This window comes from Narcine bancroftii, chromosome 10, assembly GCF_036971445.1.
Source record: "Narcine bancroftii isolate sNarBan1 chromosome 10, sNarBan1.hap1, whole genome shotgun sequence".
Classification (NCBI taxonomy): Eukaryota; Metazoa; Chordata; class Chondrichthyes; order Torpediniformes; family Narcinidae; genus Narcine; species Narcine bancroftii.
In genome coordinates, this window is record NC_091478.1 from 59743390 (window position 1) to 59768559 (window position 25170).

The 25170-nt window shown below is 43.5% G+C and overlaps 1 protein-coding gene across 1 annotated transcript in view; it reads right to left on the minus strand.

The window, feature by feature from the left end:
- The window catches only part of LOC138744601 (RNA-binding Raly-like protein), an 838833-nt gene that overhangs the window by 692617 nt on the left and 121046 nt on the right, over window positions 1–25170 (minus strand). The window lies entirely within an intron of this gene.

Below are 25170 nucleotides of genomic sequence, written 5' to 3' on the forward strand. Positions count from 1 at the left end.
CTTGCACTAAATGTTAACCCTGATCTTCCCTCAGTCTTGAAAGCTTCCAGATGCTTTTATCTTGCAATGCAAACTGGTTCCAGTCAATTGATTGACCTCATTGAGCTCATGGCACTCTGCTAATATGGATTGGAGCGGTGCAGAAAGGTCACTCATTCCAGAAAATCAAATGGTCTCCAAAGGAATCCATTATTTTTTTGTCTTTGCTCCATCTCATCTGCAAATCTTTGTCCTCCTTTATTTTTTTCCCTTCTGCATGAAGTCAGAAACATATCATGAGACCTGCTGAGGAGTAGGCACTGCAGAGGACATCCTGAAGAGGCAAATGCCCATTTCCTGCTACTCTGCCATCATCAGGCGCACAGAAAGGTGCCTGCACTGCACTGAATCATAGAGAGAGGAGGGAGAGGAACAAGAATTATATCTAGGAGCAGGTCAGAGGAGACTGGACCAGGGATAATGATGATGATGGGGTGGGTGACATTGGAGGAGATGGCAAAGAATGTCCGAGACGTGAACAGCGAACCCATGTAGAATTAGAAGTGAATGCTATGAAAGGTATGATAATATTTATTATCACACACATTGTGCAATGTACAGATGCACCAAAATTCTTAATAGCTTCTCCTGAACAAATAATTTGTAAAAAAAAAACTACCATGGCATGCTTTACTTAATAGAATTAAAAAGAGAATATATATACCCCACAAAAGTACTGTAGAGCAGTGGTTCTCAACCTTTTTTTTCCACTCACATCCCACTTTAAGTAATCCCTAGGCCATCAGTGCTCTGTGATCAGTAAGGGATTGCTTAAGGTAGGATGTGAGTGGGAAGGGAAGGTTGAGAACCACTGCTCTAGATCCAATTGTCACTGAAATATTTTGCTTGAGAAAAATTGTCATTGGCCCATTTCCTTTGGAGTTAGGAAACCGTGCACATAACGAGTCAATTAGGGATGATTAAAACAGTGATTTTCAAACTTTTTATTTCCACCCACATCCCACCACAGAGTACCGATGGCATCGGGATTACTTAAAGTGATATGTGAGTGGAAAGAAAAAGGTTGAGAACCACTGCTGAAGATAAATAATAAATATTCACAGCTACCCCTCATGGAAAAGAGTGACTCTGCAATACTGGAGACAGTCCTTTGGGGCATTAGAAGAGTCCCTGATTAGTGTAGCAAAGGGAGGTTCAAGAGCCTGATAGCTGTTGGAAAGAAACTTCTTCAACCAAGAAGAAGGTACTTGATCTTTAGGCACGAAGGGACCAGTGAGAAGAAGTTGTGATCAGGGCGAGAGGGGTATTTTATGGTGCTCGCTGCCTTAATGAAGCAGCATCTCACAAAGATGTCTGCAATGGACGGAAGATCGGAGCCCGTGATGGGCAAACCCTGAGTTTTCTACCATCTTCAGCCTTCTGCGTTACTGGGCATTCAAATTCCCAAACCAGGCTGTGATGCAACCAGTCAATAGACTTACCACAGCACACCTATAGAAGATGGATCTGATGACATGCCAAATCCCCTCAGGCTCCCTAAAATGTTGAATTTTTGGTGGGCCTTCTTCACAGTTATCTCAGTGTGCTGGCTCCAGGAGAGGCCTTCTGAAATATGGACTCAGAACTTTGAACCCTCTCCACCACCAACCCATCAATGTAGACATGTGTTTGGTCCCATCTGGGAAGGATTGGCAGGTCATCCTCACTGACTATAGTCTCAGTAAGATTGGGTCCCTTTAACTACTCAGAAGCCAGGTGTTGTTGCCTGGACCAGACCTTCTCCTGTTTGAGTAAGCCTTAGATGTGCAAATAAATTTTGTTTTGTGACAAACAATTCTTGAAGCAATATTAAATCCATGTACTCAAGAAACGTGTTGGTTGAAAGAATCAAGTACTTGGTGTAATTGTGTCCAGTTCAGGTCTCAACACTACAGTAAAGATGGAACGGCCTGAGAAAGGGTGAAGAAGAGGGCTCATTAGATGTTTCCTGAAGTGAAAGGCCATCAAGTCAAGTTTATTGTCATCTGATTTCACAAATAAAAGAGCATTCTCCGGTCCTCGGTGCAAAACAAGCAGGCATACAACCAGATGCAACACACGTACAGACAAACAATGCATATGCAGGACAAGTATTCGTAGATACAAATAAATATTGTTTCATGATACAAGAGTCTCGGACGGTCAGTGTGAGCAGTTCCTTTGGTCGTTCAGTGTTCTCACTGCCCATGGGAAGAAACTGTTCCTCAACCGGTGCTGTTGGCTCTGATATAAGGGAGTTTGGACAGGCAGGGTTTATTCTGACTGGGATGTAGGAGGCTGAGAATTATAAAATGATGAAAGTCAGAGATCTGGTAGATAGTCACCATCTTTTTCCTAGGGTGACAGAGCAGCTAAAACTTGAAGGCACAGGTTTAAAGTGAGAAGGGAGTTTGAAAGGAGATCTGAGGGGTGGGATTTTCCTCAGAAAGTGGTGGTTATATGGATCGAGCTGCCAGAGGTGGCAGTGGAAGCAGGCTCAATTGCAATGTTGAAGACACATTTGTGCAGGATTCTGGATCAGATAGTAGTAAAAGGACAGGGGCTTAACATGGGCAAATGGGATGTGTAGAAAAGCAGCACAGTCAGCATGTATGGGATGGATGAAGGGTCTATTTCTGACCTGTACAGTTCTATGACTGTGTTCTGTTAGCTCTCTGTCATACACATGGGATCTTTTATTCTCTTCCTATGTGTGTTTGATCTGATATTATAATATTCTATATTCCTAATAATATAGAATGTCCGCCATTCCTATATCATATAAACAGGGTGCACATTTTCCTACTGTAATCACACGATTGGATATTATTGTCCTGCCATCTGATGTCCCCGACACAGAAATCCTGGAACAAGTTGGGCTCTGTAGAATCTACAACTTCTGCTGAAAACCAAAGCCAGGTGGGCTGGACACGTGGTCAGAATGCCAGATGGCTGATTGCCTAAGCAACTGCTGTACAGAGAACTGTGTCAGGGCAGGCACTCAGTCGGGGGCAGGGGGGGGGGGGGGCAGAGGAAACGTTACAAAGACTGCCTCAAAGGCCTGGGTGTCATCATCAACACCTTTGCCCTCGACCGTCCAGCTTGGCATAGCAAGATCACCACAAGAGCCTATGCAGCTGAAGTGAGGTGCATCATTGAGGTGCAGCAAAAGTGTGCTGTGTGCAAGGCCTGAGCAGCATCCACTGCCACGACAGCACCCATCCACTTGTGTCCCACATGTGGGTGAGCCTTCAGAGCCCAAATTGACTTCACCAGTCACCTCTGGACCCACAGCCACCAATCTCCAATTTGACTTTGAAGCCATGGTCATTTTTGACTATGAAGGATGAACAACAACAACGAATATTATATATAGATCAGCCATTTCTAATAATATACAATTTACTATTCCTCTTTAATATACATATGCTATTCACAGGGTTTAGTATGAGAACATATTGAAGCTCAGCTATTTCCAATCACATACAAATGGTCTGTTATTCCTGTAAAGCGTGGAAGTCTGCAGACACCGTGATTAAAGTAAAAGCACAACTCGGGAGAAGCCGAGCAGGTCAAAAGGCGTACTTTATATAGCAAAGGTGAAGATTCATAACCGGCGTTTCGGGCTTAAGCCCTTCACCAAGATATGGAGAAATGTTGGCAGGCATCCAAACAAAAAGGTAAGGGAAGCAGGGAGGGAGGAGCATGGCCCAAATGGCAGGAGGAGAAGTGGAGAAGGGAGGGAGGGCACAGCAGGAAGCAGGGGATGGAGGAGGGATGACTCAGTAAATAGCGAGGGGGTATGGAGAGCTGACAATGGAAAAGGAGGGAGAAAAGGAGAGCAGGTTGGCAGAACTGGAGAAGTCGATGTTCACTGTCATCCGGCTGGAGAGGGCCCAGAAGGGAAAATCAGGTGTTGTTTCTCCAATTTATGTGTGGTCTTGGTGAGAGAGTACATGAGGTGACAGACAGACATTTGAGGAGGGGAGTGGAAATCAGAATGGTTGGCGACTGGGAGATCCCTGTCACTGGTACGGACAGATCGAAGGTACTCAGTGAAGCGATCTCCCAGTCTGTGCCCAGTCTCAGACTTTGCTACTCCCCAAAAATGTCAAGCAGACCCGCGGTTCACTTGGAAAATGCACAACAGTTATCACTCTTTGCATCAAGAATGTTCTGCTCTTCCCCTGGCACAGGTAATTCAGTGTGCCTGGCCCAGATTCCAGTGTTTCCCAATCATTTAGCACAAGCCAGTACTTATTGCCAATGGCTTGGCCTGGAGCAATGTCCAGGAGAAAACAAATAAATCTAGCAATATCAGAGGACATCACTCAATGCTATAACTTATTTACCTGAGACTGGAATTGCACAGTGAACATTTGTTTTCACCTTGTACAGAGAAGCGATAAATAGCCTCTTAACTGTGTTGCTAACAATGTATTTGAAGGAAAATCATCCATTCCAACTGTCTGAGGATGTAAGGAGGAAGTAATGTTAAGATGGCAGCTTACTAAAGGTTTTTGATTGCAAGAGCATAACACACTGAGAAACAGGACCTCAGACTTTGAGATCCCCATAGGTACACACTTGTCATTCTAGATCAATGGTTCTCAACCTTTTTCTTTCCACTCACATACCACTTTAAGTAATCCCTAAGCTATCGGTGCTCTGTAATCAGTAAGGGATTGCTTAAGGTGGTATGTGAGAGGGAAGGGAAGGTTGAGAACCACTGCTCTCGACCTAATTGTTACTGAAATATTTTGCTTGAGAAAAATTGTCATTGGCCCATTTCCTTTGGAGTTAGGAAACCTTGGACATAATGAGTCAATGACGGACAATTAAAACAGTGGTTTTCAAACTGTTTCTTTCTGCCCACATCCCACCTTAAGCAATCCCTTACTAATCATAGAGCACCTATGGCATAGGGATTACTTAAAGTGGGATGTAAGTGGAAAGAAAGAGGTTGAGAACCAATGATTTCGACCTTCTCCCTCGACGATATGGCCAGGAAGCAGACACTATGATCCTCCTTCATGAAAGCTGTGAAATAGAGGTCACCCTTTGGGAAATGGGACAAGTGAGCTGTGAGATTTCAGTATCAGCCCTGGAGGTGGTTGTTGACATTAACGGTGATTATTGACACTCTCTCCTTCATGTTAGACAAAACTAAGATTTCAATATAAAAATTGTAGCAAAGGTCTTAATTTTTGATGGGTTTATTCCATGATGCAACCCTATTTTCTATGTATGCATATACACACGTATGCGCGTGCTTGCAGAGGTAAATTTCAGTGGAAATTGCCACCTTCTACCCATGATATATCATGTGAAATGATATTCGAGGTCTCCAAATAGGCTAATTTTGTTAACACACCTCTGAGACTCTCTCTTCTACCACACTCTCCAGGGCTCCACCATTTGCACTGACCAAAGTGCCACACCTCACAGTTGGCAGAAGTGTGGAGGGGGGAATAATTCAATGATGGGCAACTGTAATATACATTATGGCTAATGTGAACTTGAGTAGGAATTGATAACTGCAGTTGACATGATGAGTACATTTGCAGAGGCCACCAACATTGGTGGTGTGTTGTTGGCAGTGAGGAATGATATTTAACTTTACTGGAACCTAAAAATCAGTTGGGACGATCGGCCAATGAAATTTACCTCTGCTGACTGAGGTGCGGCATTTTGGTCAGTGTAAATGGTGGAGCCCTGGAGAGCGTTGTGTGAAGAGAGAGTCTCAGGGGTGTGTCAACAAAATCAACTGATTTGGAGACCTGAAGAGTATCAGACTGTAGTGCGCACGTATGAAGGCTGACTCCCACGCATGTACAAAATGCTCCTGAATGGAGACATGAAAGTTCCACCAGTAGCAGTGCTGTTAGAACCAAGGAACTGCAAGCTGGGGCGGAATTGCTGTCAGGGACACCTGGTTTTCTTTGGACAGGTAGTGATCAAGAGGAAAAAGGAATCTGAGAAGAATCTGATGAAGAGGACGAAGAAGATGGAGGAAGTCTTAGGAGGTTCTCTGGAGGTCAAAGCGCAACTACACAGGATCTTTCCTCACCAATGATTCCAGATTTTGAGGAGATATGGTGATATGAAGAAAAATGCTGCAGAAGTTAATAAAAATATTCAGAGAGTCAAATTGAATGAGCAGATGGTCAAAAATGATGTGAATATCTGTATGGATAGAATGGAGAAGGTTGAGAGTTCAGAATCTGCCTGGGAAAAGCAGAGGAATGAAATGATGGAAAAGGTGGATATATTGGAAAATCAAAGTAGATGAAATATCATTAAGATTATTGGTCTAAAAGAAGATTCTGAAGGAATTGAGGACCCTGTGGAATTTTATTTTCATAAATGGATTCCCAGAGTTCTGGGAGAAGAACATTTTCCAAATGGAATTGAATTGGAGAGAGCGTAAGGAGGAAGCCACAGCCAACTCAACCACCCAGGGCTGTGCTGGTTAAATGTCTACACTATCAAGATAAAGAAAACATTTTAAAGATTAATGGTCCAAAATGCAGGACAAAATATGGACCGAAGATCATTGATGGAAATAAAATTTTCTTTTATGTGGATTTTGGTAAGCCAGTGGTGGACAGAAGAAAGAATTCAATCCAGTGAAGGTGGTCCTTTGGAAGAAAGGCTATAAGTTTACTTTCAACTTTAAAGGTGTTTCTGGACAATAACCAACCTAGGTTTTTTTATGGAAGTAAGGCCATTTGCAGAATTGCTTCCTTCAGTTAAGGAAGACCATCAAGCGAGAGTGGAAAGTTCTCAGTGAGAACTACAAATAGAGGTGGTGCACTTATAGCTTATGCTGAAGAGAACTGCATTGATCCAGGCTTTAGGAGTTACATGGGGTCTAGAGGAGCAGAGTGAAACAGTTATAATTGATGAAGATCAAGTAAATGCTGACCTTGAGTCAGCAGGTGACAGATTGTTTTCATGAACTTTGTAATTAATTTCTCTTTCCCTGGGTTTTTTTTGGGGAGAAGAATGAAAGAAGAGTTTTTTTCCTTTCTTGCCTTATCCATTATGTGCCATATTGTGGCAGGAGCCACAACCCATATGGTGGAGGGGAGTAGCACTGTTTGTTCTCTATTGAGGATATTTTGGGGGTTATATTTTATTTTTGATTAATGTAGTAGTAATTCATGTATTGTTAACTTTTTCTTATCCTTTTACTGTATTTTTATTTGGATAAAGATGTTGACAGGAGTCAAGTTAGGTTTGATGGAAGAGGCCCGGGAGAAAGGGACTGAAAGAGATTTGGATCTAAAATAATGAATGGGAGTAATACACAAAATTTTCTTGGTGTTAATGTTAATGAGATGAACAGTAAAATAAAAAGGAAAAAATGAAAGTAGATGTATTTTTTCAAGAGACTCATTTGTCAGAGAAAGAACATTTAAAATTAAAAAGGGAATGGGTGGGTCAATTGGCAGCTTCATCTTTTAATTCTAAATCAAGAGGAGTAGCAATATTAATAAAAAAATTACATTACTGGTGAAAATCCAATATGTTATAATGGATCCTGTGGGGAGATATGTCCTGATTCATTTACAAATTTATTCTGAAATGTGCACACTTCTGAGTACTTATGCACCAAATGTAGATGAAGACTTTCTGCTAAACATAAAAATGTTCCATTTTATCACAGATAAGTATTAAAAGGAGGCAATTTTAATTGTTGTCTTGACCCAACATTGGATAAATCAACAAAAATCTGTAATGAGAGATAAAGCAGAGAAGATTACATCAAGTTTGATGAAAGAATTAAATTTAATAGAAAGAAAGTTGGGAAGTCTATTTGAATAAGCAAATAGATGAGAGCAATTGGATCGAGTGGTGTAGAGAAAGAATGAAAAACACAATTGATGTGAGCTACAGGTTTGTGTAATGTAATTTTATTCATCAGTTGTATTTGACACCATAAAAGCTAAATAACTTGAACCAAACCTTTTTTGGATTTATGCTTCAGATGTGGACCGGAAGTTGGAACATTTTTACATTCTACTTGGCAGTATCCTAAGAGAAAATCCTTTTGCTTGGAAATAGGTAATTTATTAGAATGAATAACAGAGGTTATTTTCCTTACATGATCCAATGTCATTTTTAATGGGTGATATTAGAAAGGCTAAACCCAAATTAAAATTGAATATGTATCAAGTGAAACTTGTTCAAATTGCTTTACCAATAGTTGAAAATGTATTGCTGTAACTTGGAAGTCTGATACAGATTTGGAAATGGAGAGATGGCCTGTGGAAGATTGGAGTTGCATACCATTTGAGAAAATTACTTACAATTTAAGAGATAAATATCACATTTTGGAAAATATGGCGTTCATATTTACAAAGTCCGGGTATGAATATTAAAAAAAAACTCAGACATTCCTTTCTCCTAAATGTCTTTGTATATTAGAAGAAGACTCATTCCTGTTCAAGATCTCTTGTCCCATATTTTTCTTTCTTGCTCTTGTAGGGGGTTAGATGGGGAGGGTGGAAGATATACAGGGTTTTATTTCCCTCATTCTTTCTTTTTTTTTCTTATATGTGCCACATGCATTTAAATTGGATTTGCGTTATTGAAGAATGTGATTTTTTCATGGTTTTAAACCGATAAGCAAAATTTTAAAAACTTGGAGGTAACATTTGGATAGGCACATGGATGGGAGGGCTATGGTCTGGGTGCAGATCAATGAGACTAGAATAATTGTTTGACACCAACTAGATGGGCTGAAGGGCCTATTTGTGCTGTAATGCTCAATGGTTCTCATGGCACTGCTGTACAATTCTTGGTGAGACCACATTTGGAGTACTGGACATCCAGTTATAGGATGTCATTATACTGACTATATAACAGGCAGTTTTAATGAAGTGGAAAGATGAACTCTCACTGACTCATGGACAGTGGTTATATGATGTAATGTCTATCTAATCTTAGAGAAAATTAGGCATAATATTAAAGATAAAAAGTTTCAGTTTGAATAGGTTTGGGGCTTAGTTATAGAATACCGTCATAATTGGTAGTTTTAGGTGATTTGGGTGCTCCATTGCTGGTCCATTCATCCTCGAGGTCACAACTTGATCCATCTTTGAATTTCTCTTGTATCCTTGATCAGAGGGAGGGGTTAGATTAGTATTAGTTTAGGGCTTGTTTTCTAGATAAATGGATTTATGGGGTTTAATTATGATAATCCTAGATCAGTGGTTCTCAACCTTTTTCTTTCCACTCACATACCACTAAGTAATCCCTATGCCATCAGTGCTCTGTGATTAGTAAAGATTGTTTAAGGTGGTGTGGGAGGGTAGGGAAGGTTGAGAACCAGTGCTCACAATTGTTACTGAAATATTTTGCTTGAGAAAAATTGTCATTGGCCCATTTCCTTTGGGGTTACGAAACCGGGCACAAAACGATGTGCGTCAATGAGGTCCGATTTAAACGGTGGTTTTTAAACCTTTTCTTTCCACCAACATAACACCTTAAGCAATGCCTTACTAATCAGAGAGCACTGATGCCATAGCGATTACTTAAAGTGGGATGTGAGTGGAAAGAAAAAGGTGGAGAACTACTGGAATAGATGACATTTTTTTAGATATTATATTAAGCTATAATATTTAGCTGGTTTTTATGTATAATAATTATTACAAACAATCACATTTAACAATTAGGGATGAAATTTTGAATTTGCCATACTGTGCACTTACATTAATTATACACCATGTACACATTTTTATATTGCTTTGCTATATAACCATATAACTGTTTACGGCGTGGAAACAGGCCATGTCGGCCCTTCAAGTCCACGCCAGTTCACTTGAACAACTCCACTAGCTCTTCACCCTTTTCGGGTACCTGAGTTACATCCATAGCAATCGGGGGCCTTCTTTTATGACCAGTGATCTGTATTAATAACTTTTATATGGATGATTATGTAAAACTCAATAAAATAATTTAAGAACTAAAATACTCGTGGACACTGCTGTATTTCTCCAGCACATATCCATGTTGCATGAGAACAGGGCTACTCTTGCATCAGGAACAGTTTTATATGCCAATGTACAAAGGTGACAAGACCAGATCCAGCTCATGGACTCGCAGAATGATGTAGCATAGAAGTTGGTCCATCATGTCTGCTGCATCCATCATTGCACTAATCCTACATTAATTTTATTCTCCCCGTTTTCTCTTCTCAACTCTCCCCAGGTTCTACCACTCACCTACAAACTCAGGGGCAATTCATAGCACTCAATTACCCTACAAAACCACTCATCTTCAGGATGGTGGGAGGAAAGCTGAGCCACTGGAGGAAACACAGTAAATTCATACATATGGCTGCTCTTCATCGACTACAGCTCAGCCTTCAATACCATTATTCCCTCAGTGCTGGTCAAGAAGCTACAAACTAGGCCTCTGCAACTTCTCATCAGAAGACAAGTCAGTACGAATTGGAAGCAACATCTCCTGCTCACTGATTATCAACACAGGTGCACCCCAAGGATGCTTGCTTAGCCCACTGCTCTACTCATTATACACCCATGACTGTGTGGCCAGGCACAATTCCAGTGCTATCTACAAATTTGCCAATGACACCACATTTATTGGCAGAATCACAAATGGCAACAGGAGGGAGATAGACCAGTTCGTTTATACTGTTACAACAACAACACCTTGCACTCAACATTAACAAAACCAAAGAGATGATTGTGGACTTCAGGAGGAAGTCCGGGAACATGACCCAGTTCTCATCAAGGGCTCAGTAGTGGAGGGGGTCAAATTCCTGGGTTTCAACATCTGATGATCTGTCCTAGATCCTCCACGTTGATGCAATCACAAAGAAGCCTCACCAGTGGCTATACTTTGTGAGGTGACTGAGGAGATTCGCTACGTCACCAAAGACTCAAATTTCTACAGGTGTACCATGGACAGCATTCTGGCTGGTTGCATCACTGCCTGGTATGGAGGTACCAACCCTCAGGACAAGAAAAAAATCCAGAGGGTTATTAACTCAGCCTGTGACATCACAGGTACCAGACTTCACTACATCGAGGACATCTACATGAGGCGGTGTCTTTTAAAAAAAAGCGGCCTGTCCTCAAAGACCCCACCACCCAGGCATGCCCTCTTCACTCTGCTACCATCAGGGAAAGGTACAGGAGCCTAAAGACAAGCACTCTATGGCACAAGGATAGCTTCTTCCCCGCTGCCATCAGATTCCTGAATAATCAATGAACCAAAGCCACTGCCTTTTTTCGTGTACTATTTATACTTTATAGTAGTGTTGTAAGATGGTTATAATATGGATGTTTGCACTGTGACACTGCCACAAAACACCAAATTTCATGACTTGTTCACGACAATAAATTCTGACTCTCCATGGTCAGCACCCAAGGTCGGGACTGAACCGGTCTGTAGCGCTGTGAGGCAATGGCTGTGTCTGAAAAGACATCCACTGAGAAGGAATAAAGGAGTGAAAAGACCTGTGATCCATTCAGGAAAATCTTAGGGAAATGTCCTTTGATTCATTACAAGTCCTGGCAAACACGATTACTGATAAACAAAGACAAAAAACTCATCTTATCCCACAAACCAGAAATGCTTCATTAAGAAGCTAACTAATTTGTTTTTATTTACACTGGCATATATTCTGTGTGAAATTTCTCAATGGAAAAAAAATTTCCAGAACCAAAGACCTCCCTGCATATCTACATTTCCACCCACTTCAAATAATTCAGCCACTAGGAGTGATTCCAATGCTTTCATTTTGATTGGAATTACATTATTTTTGTAACTATAACAAAACTTGCCTGGTGCCCACCTATTGATTCAAAGTGAGTGTTCCAATATCAGATCAAACTTGAGTCAAATACATATTCATATGAGAACATGTATGACTGTGTGGCTCGGTACGACAATAACACCATCTAAAAATTCACTGATTATACCATGGTAGTAAGTCAGCATACAGGGGGGAGATTGAAAACTTGGCTGAATGGTGCACTCAAATGTCACCAAAAACCAAGAAGCAGATTGTTGACCTCAGGAAGGGTAAACCAGAGGTATAAAATCCAGTGATCATTGGGGGAAAATCAGGTGGAGAGGGTGAGCAAATTTAACCATATAACCATTTACAGCACAGAAACAGGCCAGTTCGGCCCTACTAGACCATGTCAAACATCTTCTCCCACCTAGACCCACTGACCCGTATTCGGCCCATAACACTCCACACCTCTCCCACCCATATACCTATCCAACTTTTCAATACCATCTATGATCTCCCTTCTACAACCTCGGCTGGAAGTTCATTCCATACCCCCACTACCTCTGCGTGAAGAAATTCCCCCTCATGTTTCCACTAAACTTTTCCCCTTTTACTCTCAATCCATGCCTTCATGTTTGAATCTCCCCCACTCTCAGTGGAAAAAGCCCATCCATATTGATTCTATCTGCCCCCCCTTATAATTTTGAATACTTCTATCAAATCACCCCTCAACTTTCTACACTCCAGGGAATAAACTCTCAGCCTGCTCAACATTTCCCTGTAACTCAAACCCTGAAACCCCAACAACATTCTCGGAAACCTCTTCTGCACTCACTCTATTCTGTTTATATCCTTCCTGTAATTCAATGACCTGAACTGCATACAATATTCCAAATTTGGCCTCACCAATACCTTATACAATTGCATATTCTCTATTCTATACTCTGATTTCTGAAAGCCAACATATTAAATGCCTTCTTCACCACCCTATCCACATGTGATTCAACTTTCAGAGAATTATGTACCATGACTCCTAAATCCCTTTGTTTTACTGTACTCCCTAATTGTCTACCATTTAACATGTACGTCCTATTTTGATTTGTCTTACCAAAATGTAGCACCTTACATTTATTAGTATTAAACTCCATCTGCCATTTTTCAGCCCACTAACTGTCCTATATTCCATACAAGTTTTGATAATCTTTCTTGCTGTCCACAACACCGCCAACCTTTGTATCTTCTGCAAATTTACTAATCCTATTCTCCACCCATTCATATAAAAACAAACAACAGTAGACCTGGTACCAATCCCTGAGGCACTCCACTTGTCACTGGCCTCCAATTCAACAAACTGTTGAATTCCACCACTGTTGTGTCATCTCCCATCTAACCATTGCTGAATCCATTTCACTACATCATTAATACCCAATGCTTCCACCTTCCTTGCTAACCTCTTATGGGGAACCTTGTCAAAGCCTAACTAAAGTCAAAATAGACAACATACACTGCCTTCACCTCAACCCGTTTAGTTATCTCCTCCAAAAATAAGATTTGTTAGACATTTGTTAGATCTACCAAGTACAAAACCATGCTGACGACTCAGAGTCAATCCCTGTCTTTCCAAATAGTTGCATATACCATTTCTAAGAACACTTTCCATTAATTTACCTACCACTGATGCTAGACTTGCAGACCTATAATTACTAGGTTTACATTTGGATCCTTTTTTGAACAGTGGAACAACACGAGTCATCCTCCAGTCCTCCTCCACCTGTGGACAGTGACATTTTAAATATTTCTGTCAAAATCCCCACTATTTGTTCACTAACCTCCATCAGGGTCCTAGGAAATATTTTATCAGGATCTGGAGTTTTATTCACCTTGATCTTTTTCAATATCGCCAACACTACAACCTAATTAATTCTTATATTATCCATGTGCACCCTACCATATTTCTTCATTTCATCTGGTTCAAGATTGCTTCTCAGAGACTATTCCTGCCCCCACCCCCCCCCCACCCCCCCCCCCACCCACATCTTCAAGGGGCCCAATTTTATCCCTCACTGTTCTTTTTCTTTTAATGTACTGATAGAAACCCTTTGGATTTATTTTTACTTTTCCAGCCAAAACAGCTTCATATCTCCTTTTAGCCTTTCTAATTTCTTGCTTGATTGTTTATACACTCCTTATATTCCTCTTCAGTTATTCCCTGCTGTTTATACCTGTTGTACACATCCCTCTTCCTCCGAACCAAGTTCCCAATATCGTTTGAAAATCAAGGCTCCCTATAGTTTCTTGTGTAAATCGTGCTTGACAAATCTATTGGAATTCTTTGAGATGGTGACAGGTAAAATAGATGGGGGACAGCCAGTGGATGTGGTGTACCTGGATTTCCAAAAGGCCTTTGATAAGGTCCCACATAAACGACTGGCTCATGGGATTGTGGGCAAGGTTTTGATGTGGATTGAGAACTGGCTGGCAGATAGAAGACAGAGAGTTGGAATAAATGGCTCATTTTCTGAATGGCAGGCGGTGACCAGTGGGGTGCCACAGGGATCTGTACTGGGATCCCAGCTGTTCACAATTTACATTAATGATCTAGATGAGGGGATTGGATGTAATATCTCCAAATTTGCAGATGACACTAAGCTAGGAGGGGTTGTGTGCACTGAAGAGGGGGTCAGGAAGCTCCAGTGTGATTTGGATAAATTGGGGGACTGGGCAGATACATGGCAAATGCACCACAATGTGGATAAATGTGAGGTTATCCACTTTGGTAATACAAACCAGAGGGCAGATTACTATTTGAATGGCAATAGATTGGGAGATGGGGAAGTGCAGAGAGACCTAAGGGTTCTTGTGCCAGTAAATGAAGGCGAGCATGCAGGTACAGCAGGCGGTTAAAAAGGCAAATGGTATGTTGGCCTTCATATCAAGAGGGTTTGAGTATAGGAATAAGGATACCTTACTGCAACTGTACAGAGCCTTGGTGAGACCACAGCTGGAGTATTGTGTGCAATTTTGGTCGCCTTATCTAAGGAAGGATGTTCTTGTAATGGAGGGAGTGCAAAGGCGATTCACCAGGCTGATACCTGGAATGGCAGGAATAACTTATGAGGAAAGATTGCACAATTTGGGATTGTACTTGCTGGAGTTTAGAAGATTGAGAGGGGATCTAATAGCGACATATAAAATTCTGGAAGGACTGGACTGAATGGATGCGGAAGGGATGTTTCCAATGATGGGGGATTCCAGAACCCGGGGCCATGGTTTGAGGATAATAGGCAAACCATTTAGAACCGAGAAGAGGAGGAATTTCTTTACCCAGATGGTGGTGAATCTGTGGAATTCATTGCCACAGATAGCAGTAAAGGCAGGTTCATTGAATATATTTAAGAAGGAATTAGATATATTTCTTCAGTATAAAGGAATTAGGAATTACAGAGAGAAGGCGGGGACAGGGTACTGAACTTTAAAATCAGCCATGATCTCATTAAATGGCGGAGCAGGCTCGAAGGGCCGAATAACCATATAACCATATAACCACTTACAGCACAGAACAGGCCAGTTCGGCCCTACTAGTCCATGCCGTAACAAATCCCCACCCTCCTAGTCCCACTGACCAGCACCCAGTCCATACCCCTCCAGTCCTCTCCTATCCATGTAACTATCCAGTCTTTCCTTAAATGTAACCAATGATCCCGCCTCGACCACGTCTGCCGGAAGCTCATTCCACATCCCCACCACCCTTTGCGTAAAGAAATTTCCCCTCATGTTCCCCTTATAATTTTCCCCCTTCAATCTTAAACCATGCCCTCTAGTTTGAATCTCCCCCACTCTTAATTGAAAAAGCCTATCCACGTTTACTCTGTCTGTCCCTTTTAAAATCTTAAACACCTCTATCAAGTCCCCTCTCAATCTTCTACGCTCCAGAGAAAAAAGCCCCAGTCTGCACAACCTTTCCCTATAACTCAAACCTTGAAATTCTGTCAACATTCTCTTGAAGCTTCTCTGCACTCTCTCTATTTTGTTTATATCTTTCCAATAATTTGGTGACCAAAACGGTACACAGTACTCCAAATTTGGCCTCACCAATGCCTTGTACAATTTCATCATAACCTCCCTACTCTTGAAGTCAATACTCGATTTATGAAAGCCAACTTTCCAAATTCCTTCTTCACCACACCATCTACCTGAGTATCAGCCTTGAGGGTACTATTTACCACAACTCCTAAATCCCTTTGTTGCTCTGCACATCTCAATAGCCTACAATTTAATGCATATGACCTATTTAGATTTGCCTTTCCAAAATGTAACACCTCACACTTATCTGTATTAAATAAATTCCATCAGCCATTTCTCAGCCCACACCTCCAGCCTTCCTAAATCACCTTTTAATCTACACTAATCTTCCTCACTGTCCACAACACCACCAATCTTAACCGGCCTCCAATTGGACAAACAATTTTATACCACTACTTTCTGACACCTCCCATCCAACCATTGCTGAATCCATTTCACTACCTCCTCATTTATACCTAATGCCTCCACCTTTTTTCCTAACCTCCTGTGGGGAACTTTGTCAAAAGCTTTACTAAAGTCTCAATAAACAACATCCACAGCTTTCCCTTCATCAACCTTTTTTGTAACCCCCTCGAAAAACTCAATCAGGTTTGTCAAGCATGATCTACCCCTAACAAAACCATGCTGATTACTCCCTAGCAATCGCAGTATCTCCAAATATTTGTAAATACCATCCCTCAGAACACTTTCCATCAACTTGCCCACCACAGACATCAGACTCACGGGCTTATAATTCCCAGGTTTACATTTAGACCCTTTCTTAAACAGCGGAACCACATGCGCCACCCTCCAATCCTTTGGCACTACCCCCGTAGCCAGTGACATCCTAAATATCTCTGTTAATGGTCCCACTATCTGTCCACTAGCCTCCCTGAGTGTCCTTGGGAATATTTTGTCCGGTTCCGGAGATTTATCCACCTTTATCTTTTTCAACTCAGCCATCACGACCACCTCGGTTATCCTTATATGCTTCATTACCTCCCCACTATTTTTCTTTACCTCAACTGGTTCAATATTTTTTTCCCTCGTGAATACCGAGGCAAAGAAATCATTCAAAATTTCCCCCATTTCCTCTGACTTCTCACTCAGCCTACCCTCGCTATCTACAAGGGGTCCAATTTTATCCCTCACTAATCTTTTACTTTTAATGTACTTATAGAAACCCTTTGGATTTATTTTTACTCTGTCTGCCAAAGCCTCTTCGTGCCTTTGTTTGGCCTTTCTAATTTCTTTCTTAAGATTTCTTCTATACTCCTTGTAGTCCTCCTTCAAATTGTCAGCTCCCTGTTCTTTATACCTCTTGTACACCTCCCTTTTTCTCCTAACCAAATTTCCAATATTCCTCGAATGACCTACTCTTGCTCCTATCTTCTATATTTCTATGTTTCTATGTTTCTCACCTTTCCTTTAATCCTCACGGGGACAGACCGACTCTGCACTCTCAGAACTTCTCCTTTGAAAATCCTCCATTTATCAGCTACATTCTTCCCTGAAAACATCTTATCCCAATCCACACCCTCCAAATCTTTTCTCATCCCCTCAAAATTTATTTTCTTCCATCAGGAATCTCAACCTTTGGCCCACCTATTCTTTTCCATTACTAGCCTAAAATGGATAGTATTGTGATCACCAACCCAAAGTGTTCCCCAACACAAGCCTGTCACCTGACCTCTCATTCGCTAATAGAAGATCCAAAACTGTCCATTCTCAAGTCAGTTCTTCTGTGTTGATTAAGAAAACTTTCCTGAACACAATTAAATTCTACCTTCCTCCCCCCCCCCCCCACCCCTTCCAATCCAGCCCCTTTCACTGTATGGGCATCCCAATTAATGTTCAGAAAGTTGAAATCTCCCACAACTACCACCTTATGTTTATTAAACATATACCCAATCTCCTTACAAATTTGCTCCTCTAATTCCCTCAGCCCATTTGGTGGTCCACAATACACACCCATTAATATATTCATGGCTCAGCCAATCCTCAGTTCTACCCAAATAGCCTTGCTGGACAATCCCACCAAACCATCCTGCCACAGCACTGCTGTAATGTTCTCTCTAATAAGCAATGCAACTCATCCAACTTTATTCCCACCCCCCACTGTTCTATCATGTCTAAAATACAGAATCCTGGAATATTTAACGGCCAAACATGCCCTTCCTGCAACAGTTTCACTATGGTATTTCCATGTGGCCATCCATGCTTTAAGCTCATCCTCCTTAGTTACAATGCTCCTTGCATTAAAATATATGCACTTGAGAGACTGTCCTCCACATATACTCCTTTTGTTACCATCTACCTTTACCTTCTTCCCTCCATTTATTTTTAATGTTCTGTTCCTTCCAATCTAGGTGTTCTTACTCCCTAATCTCCATACACTCATTCCAATTCCCAACCCCACCCCGCCAAATTAGTTTAAAACCTCCCCAACAGTTTTAGCAAACCTGCCCACCAATTCCCCCTCCAGTTCAAGTGCAGCCCATCCCTTTTTGTACAGGTCAGACTTGCCCCAGAAGAGATCTCAATGATCCAGAAATCTAAACCCCTGCCCCAGCTCCTGAGCCAGGCATTCATCCCCCTCAACTTCCTATTCCTACCCTCACTAGCACATGGCACAGGCAGCAGTCCCAAGAGGTAGCCACCCTTGACGTCCAGCTTTTCAATTTCTTCCCTAACTCTATGCAATCCCTCTTCAGGACCTCATCCCCACTTCTAACTAGGTCTTTGGTCCCCATATACACCACAACTCCTCACTGCTCACTCTCCCCCCCACCCCATCCAGAATGCTGTGGACTCAATTAGAGACATCCCTGACCCTAGCACCTGGGAGGTAACATACCTACCGGAATCCCCGATCTCATCCAGCAAACCTCCCATCTGCTCCCCTAACCAGCAAGTCCCCAACTATGAGCCCTACTCTTTCCCCTTCCCTTCTGAGCCAAGGGTCCAGCCCATATGCCAGAGTCCCAACCTCCATGACTTACCCCCTGTAGATCAACCCCCCAACAATATCCAAAGACATATACTTGTGTTGAGGGAAATGGCCTCAGCAGTGCTCTGCACTTCTCCCTACAGTCATCCATTTCCCTGATTCTTGACTGTTAGGGGTGGCTCCCTCCCTGTATCTATCACTGCCTCCCTTATAATCCACAGTTCATCCAGATGCAACTCCAGTTCCCTAACACCATCTTCCAGGAGTTGCAACTGGATACACCTTTTGCAGGTGTCATCATCAGGAACATCTGTGCTGTCCCTGACCTCTCACACCCTCCAATTAGAGCTCTCAACTGACCTAACTACCTCCATCTGCCCTTCAACTTAAATTAGAGTAAGTAAGATAAACTCAAAAAACCTCAGCTCACCTCAAACCCTGCTCACCTCAAACCCTGCTCACCTCAAACCCTGCTCACCTCAAACCCTGCTCACCTCAAACCCTGCTCACCTCAAACCCTGCTCACCTCAAACCCTGCTCACCTCAAACCCTGCTCACCTCAAACCCTGCTCACCTCAAACCCTGCTCACCAAAGCCTCAAAACCCCACTCCTTCCCTCTGCTACTCCTCACTAACCTCTTCATTACCTCACCCTCCTTTTATTGCCCCTCTACCAATTAACCTAATTTCTTTCTCCCACAAATCATCTCCCAGCTGCTTCTCTTTTCATAAGTACTCACCAGCCACGTCCCACTCGGTCCCTCTACACGTCTAAATATATAAGAGTTTAAACCACAGTTACTCACAGTTACTGCAGCTACTCTCTTGGCTTTGCACCAACTGAAAAGCAAGATAAACTGTCCTGCCCTTTTTAAACCTGCCACCTGACTAAAGTCACACACCTGCGCACTAGGCCCCCTCTCCGACCTTAGTCCCTTACAGTGTATAGTGTAGATAAAAGCTCTCTCACGATTGGAGGGAGAACAACCACTTTTATTAGCTTTCAACAATGGGTAGGGTTCACTAATAGGCTTCAGAAAAGTTCTGGATTTAGGTGGAAAACCAGGGTTATATATTGGTAAGCAGGGGTGGAGCTGGGAGGCGGGGCCAGTCATCAATCCAGCACTCTCTCAGAGAATCCCAGTTCACTGCATTCACCCCTTTCTGCAGAATTAAGGGTCTCTCTCTGGATGAAGAGAACATGGGATCAGAAGCTGGCAGAAAAGAAATATACAGTGCATACACTATTTACAAATATTGGTGGTCTGGGGGCCTGGACATCATGGTGGAGTGCCTTAGCACCAGGGGGCTTTGGGCCCTTGGGTCTCCCAGTCCGCCTGTGATGGAAGGGTAGTGGGGTGGGGATCTGGCTCGATGATGGGGGGTGGGGGTGGGGTTTCAGTCTCCTCCTGAACTGGATCCCCTGAGGCCCTGAGTGGGATTGAAGAGAAAGAGCTTGGTAACTCATGGGGCACCTGAGGCAATGGAGCCTCTGTTCCGGCAGGTGCCAGATCCGTAATGGAGACGATGTCCTTCCTGTCATCTGGGTACTCCACGTATATGGGATTGGCATGAAGCAGTTTCGCCCTCTCTACCAGGGGTTCGGGTTACTTCTCCTCAAGTGCTTCTTAAGAAGGCCAGGACCAGGACTAGGGAGCCAGCTGGGTGTGTAGTCCCTGATGCTGACCTTCTGTCGAATGTAAACATGAGCTCATGAGGAGTAGTATTAGTCGCAATGCAGAGTGGTGACTGAATTGAGTAGAGTGCGATGGGGAGGACATCCTGCCAGAGCAAGTCGGGAAGGCCTTTTTGCTTCAGGGCAAGTTTGACAGCCTTCCAGATTGTGGCATTCTCTTTTTAAACTTGTCCGTTCCCCTGGGGGTTGTAGCTGGTAGTCCTGCTGGACGTGATGCCCCTCACCAGCAGGTACTGACGCCCCAATCACTATGAATATAGCCGGGATACCTGAACAGGGTGAAAATGGAGTCTCGGGCCTTCATAACAGATGAGGCAGATGTGGTCTGAACACAGAATGGTGAATGGGAAGCGGGAGTACTCATCGATGACTGAGAGAAAGTAGATGTTCCGGTTCATGTAGGGGAGAGGTTCCTTAAAATCGACGCTGAGCCATTTGAAGGGCCTGGATGATTTAATCAGGTGTGCTTTTGCAGCTTGCACTCAAGCGCAGACCTGGCATGACCTGGCCAGTTCCTTGATGTCTTCTATAGAGTAGGGGAAAGTGTGGGACTTGACAAAATTAACCATGCGGGTGACCCCTGGGTAGCAGAGCTCATTATGTATGGTTCGCAGTTGGCTGCTGTGAGGACAAAGCATCTGGAGGGTGATTAAGGGCCCCTGGCTGATAGGCGATGTCAAAACTGTAGGTGGAGAGTTTGGTCCTCCATCTAGCAATTTTGTCATTCTTGATTTTTCATCTCTTGGCGTTGCTGAACCTGAATGTGACAGAGCCTCATGGCCTTGTCCATGAAAAAAAGGCAACCGGTCTACCCACCTGATTGAGAGTAGCGGCCAGGGCTACATCTGAAGCGACACATTCTGCTTGGAAAGGTACATTCTCGTCCAAAGCGTGCATGTAGCTTTTGCAATGTGTTTCCAGAGGTAATTGAAAACCGTCTGGGCTTCAGCCGAGAAGGGGAAAGTAGTGGCCTTTAAAAGTGGGTGAACCTTGTTGACGTATTGAGGGACCCACTGGGTGACTCCTCAAAGCCTTTATAGTCCCAGGGAGGAGGAGTTCTAACAGGAGGTGCATTTTAACGGGGTCGGGGCCAATTATGTCATTCTCCACCACGTAGCCAAGGACAGCCAGTTGTGTAGTCCTGAATACACACTTGTTGGAGTTATAAGTGAGATTCAGGGCTCTCACCGCAAGGAGAAAGCTCTGGAGATTGGCATCATGGTTTTCCGTGGTGTGGCCACAGTTGGTGACATTATTGAGGTAGAGGAACGTAGCCTTCAACCCATATTCATTCACCATTCTGTCTATCTGCTGCTGGAAGATAGACACCTTGTTGGTAATGTCAAAAGGGACCGTCTGGATCTGATAGAGTCGACCGTTAGCCTCAAATGTTGTGCTCGAGTGGTCCTCGGAATGGATTGGCAGCTGGTGATAGGCAGCTTTCAGGTTAATGGTCGAATAGGGCCGATACTGCCCGATATCGTTCACCATATCCGAAATGCGAGGGAGGGGGTATGCGTCCAGGAGTGTGTATCTATTAATTGATTGGCTATAGTCAATCACTAACCTGGACTTATTTTCCCCTTTACCACCACCACTTGCACTCTCAGGGGCTGGTGCTGGGCTCGATGATCCCCTTCGCCAACAGGTACTGGGTCTCCATCTTTATGAACCCTGTCTGCCATGCTGTAACCCCTGCTCTTGGTGGCGGTGGGCTTACAGTTGGCAGACACCTTTGGGAACAGAGGGGAAGGCTCAATGTTCAACGTGGAGAGGCTGCAAGTGGTTCCTGACTTTGAGGGCCCTCTGTTCCGAACTATTACCAGGGGAAGGGGACAAGAAAACTCTATGGACACCCTTTTCAGGTGACACAGACCCAATAATACTGGAGCATACAATTCATCTAAAATATAACCAGATAACTGTTTACGGCGTGGAAATAGGCCATGTCGGCCCTTCAAGTCCACGCCGGTTCACTTGAACAACTCCACTAGCTCTTCACCCTTTTCGGGTACCTGAGTTACATCCATAGCAATTGGGGGCCTTCTTTTATGACCAGTGATCTGTATTAATAACTTTTATATGGATGATTATGTAAAACTCAATAAAATAATTTAAGAACTAAAATACTCATGGACACTGCTGTATTTCTCCAGCACATATCCATGTTGCATGAGAACAGGGCTACTCTTGCATCAGGAACAGATTTATATGCCAATGTACAAAGGTGACAAGACCAGATCCAGCTCATGGACTCGCAGAATGATGTAGCATAGAAGTTGGTCCATCATGTCTGCTGCATCCATCATTGCACTAATCCTACATTAATTTTATTCTCCCCGTTTTCTCTTCTCAACTCTCCCCAGGTTCTACCACTCACCTACAAACTCAGGGGCAATTCATAGCACTCAATTACCCTACAAAACCACTCATCTTCAGGATGGTGGGAGGAAAGCTGAGCCACTGGAGGAAACACAGTAAATTCATACATATGGCTGCTCTTCATCGACGACAGCTCAGCCTTCAATACCATTATTCCCTCAGTGCTGGTCAAGAAGCTACAAACTAGGCTCTGCAACTTCTCATCAGAAGACAAGTCAGTACGAATTGGAAACAACATCTCCTGCTCACTGATTATCAACACAGGTGCACCCTACAGACAAAATTTACAAAGTTCTCCCCTTCGAATGATAAATGAATTATACAATATTTTTGTACATGCACCGAATGGGACTGAGATGCAAGGCAGGTTCAATAATTAAGTTATACTTTCGTACAGTCCATGAGTCTATAAAATGTTCCGTGGAGCCCGTGTCAATTAGACACTTGGTAGAATGTCCATTTACTTTCACCGTTACCATAGAGTTGCTGAGCTGGTGAGGTCTGTTATGGTCGAGAACCAGCGATGCCAGTTCGCGGAAGCATCTTGTTCTTCGCTCGAGTGGCCCCCCCCCTGTCCTGAGTCGACCTGTCCAGGTAAAATGGCGCCGACCTTGTGGCGCGGCAAAATGGCCGCCCTCCTTCCTCCTCTGGTGATGATGGTGCCGAATTCGAATTTGAGCCATGGCAAGATGGCTGCCGAGCCTTTTTGTGCAGTTTACAAAGGCGGCGGGCGGGCGATATCTGGTGAGTTCAGGGCAGACGGTTTGGGGCTTGAATTGGATCCAGGAGTAGTGCAGGCCACGGACTTCCCCGGACCTCCCTTTGCGCGGCAGATCCTCGCCCAATGTCCCTTCTTCCCGCAGCTGAAACATGCCGAATCTTTAGCGGGGCAGCAGGCGTGCTGACCTTTTCCACAGAAAAAACACTCCTTGGCACAGAAAGTGGCAGCCATTAAAGCAGGGGCAGCCAGTCTTTGGAGGTGCTCACCTGAGAGCGTGAATTCACTGGCTTCGTGATCATTGTTTTCGAGCCTGGCCTGTTCCAGTAATTTCTCCTTCTTTCCCAACTTGAGTAGTCACTGCCTCATGTACCTCAAGTGGACTCCTGCAACCAGAGTGTCCTGGATCTGCTCTTCTTCCAAAGCTGCTTCATACCTGCACTTCTTAGCAAGCATCGCATATCCAGTCATTGATCGACTCTCCGGGCCGTTGGTGACGTAGAGCGAGCCGGTTCCTCTTTTGGACCTCGCTTGGGGCCTTCATGAACTGAGTTTTCAGCGCCTTGATGGCGGCTTCATACATCTGGCAGTCTCTGACAACTCCGTACCCCTTTGTTCCTACCCTGGAGATGAGCGCCGACCTCCAGAGTTCGTCTGTGTGGAAGATATCCCTGGTCACGTTCAGGTAGGCCTGGAAGCAGTCTAGCCAAGATGCGAACTCCTCAGCCGTGTAAAGCTAATAAAATTGTAGCATAGATAAAAGCTCTCACCCAACTGGAGAGAGAACAAACACTTTTATTAGCTTTCAACAAATGCTTTTGTTCATAGGCTTCAGAGGGGTTCTAGGTTTAGGTGGGAAACCAAGATTATATATGGGTAAATGGGAGTGGAACCGGGAGGCGGGGCCTGACTTCAATTCAGCACTCTTCCAGTGAATCCCAGTTCATTGCACACTGCTAAGTAAGTAAATAAATAAATAGTCAGACCCTTAAACTCCACTAGACCTCGTCCCTCTACACGTCTAAATAAATAAAAGTTTAAACCACAGCTACTCACAGTCACTGCAACTACTCTTGGCTTCTCACCATTTAAGTTCTTGGAAGTCGCTATCTCGGAGGATCTTTCCTGGACCCAACACATTAAAGGCATTGTGAAGAAAGCACATCAGCACCTCTACTTCCTCAAGAGTTTGCAGAGGTTTGGTATGATGTCGGAAACCTTGGAAAACTTCTACAGGTGTGTAGTGGAAAGTTGGCTGACAGGCTGCATCACGGTCTTTTATGGGAACACCAATACCCCTGAGTGTAAAGCCCTCAAAATAGGGAGTGGACACAGCCCAGGACATCACAGGTGAAACCCTTCCCACCTTCGAGACCATCTACAGGGAACGCTGCCATCAGAGAGCAGCAGCAATCATAAACATCACACAGCACTCGCTGCCACCATCACGAAAGAGGTATCGGTGCCACAAAACTCGCACCACCATCAGGTGTGGATTATCTCCCACACCTCAACATCTAAGTTGCCATGCCTCTCTCTCAGAGATTTTTATATGTTTCAATAAGGCCACC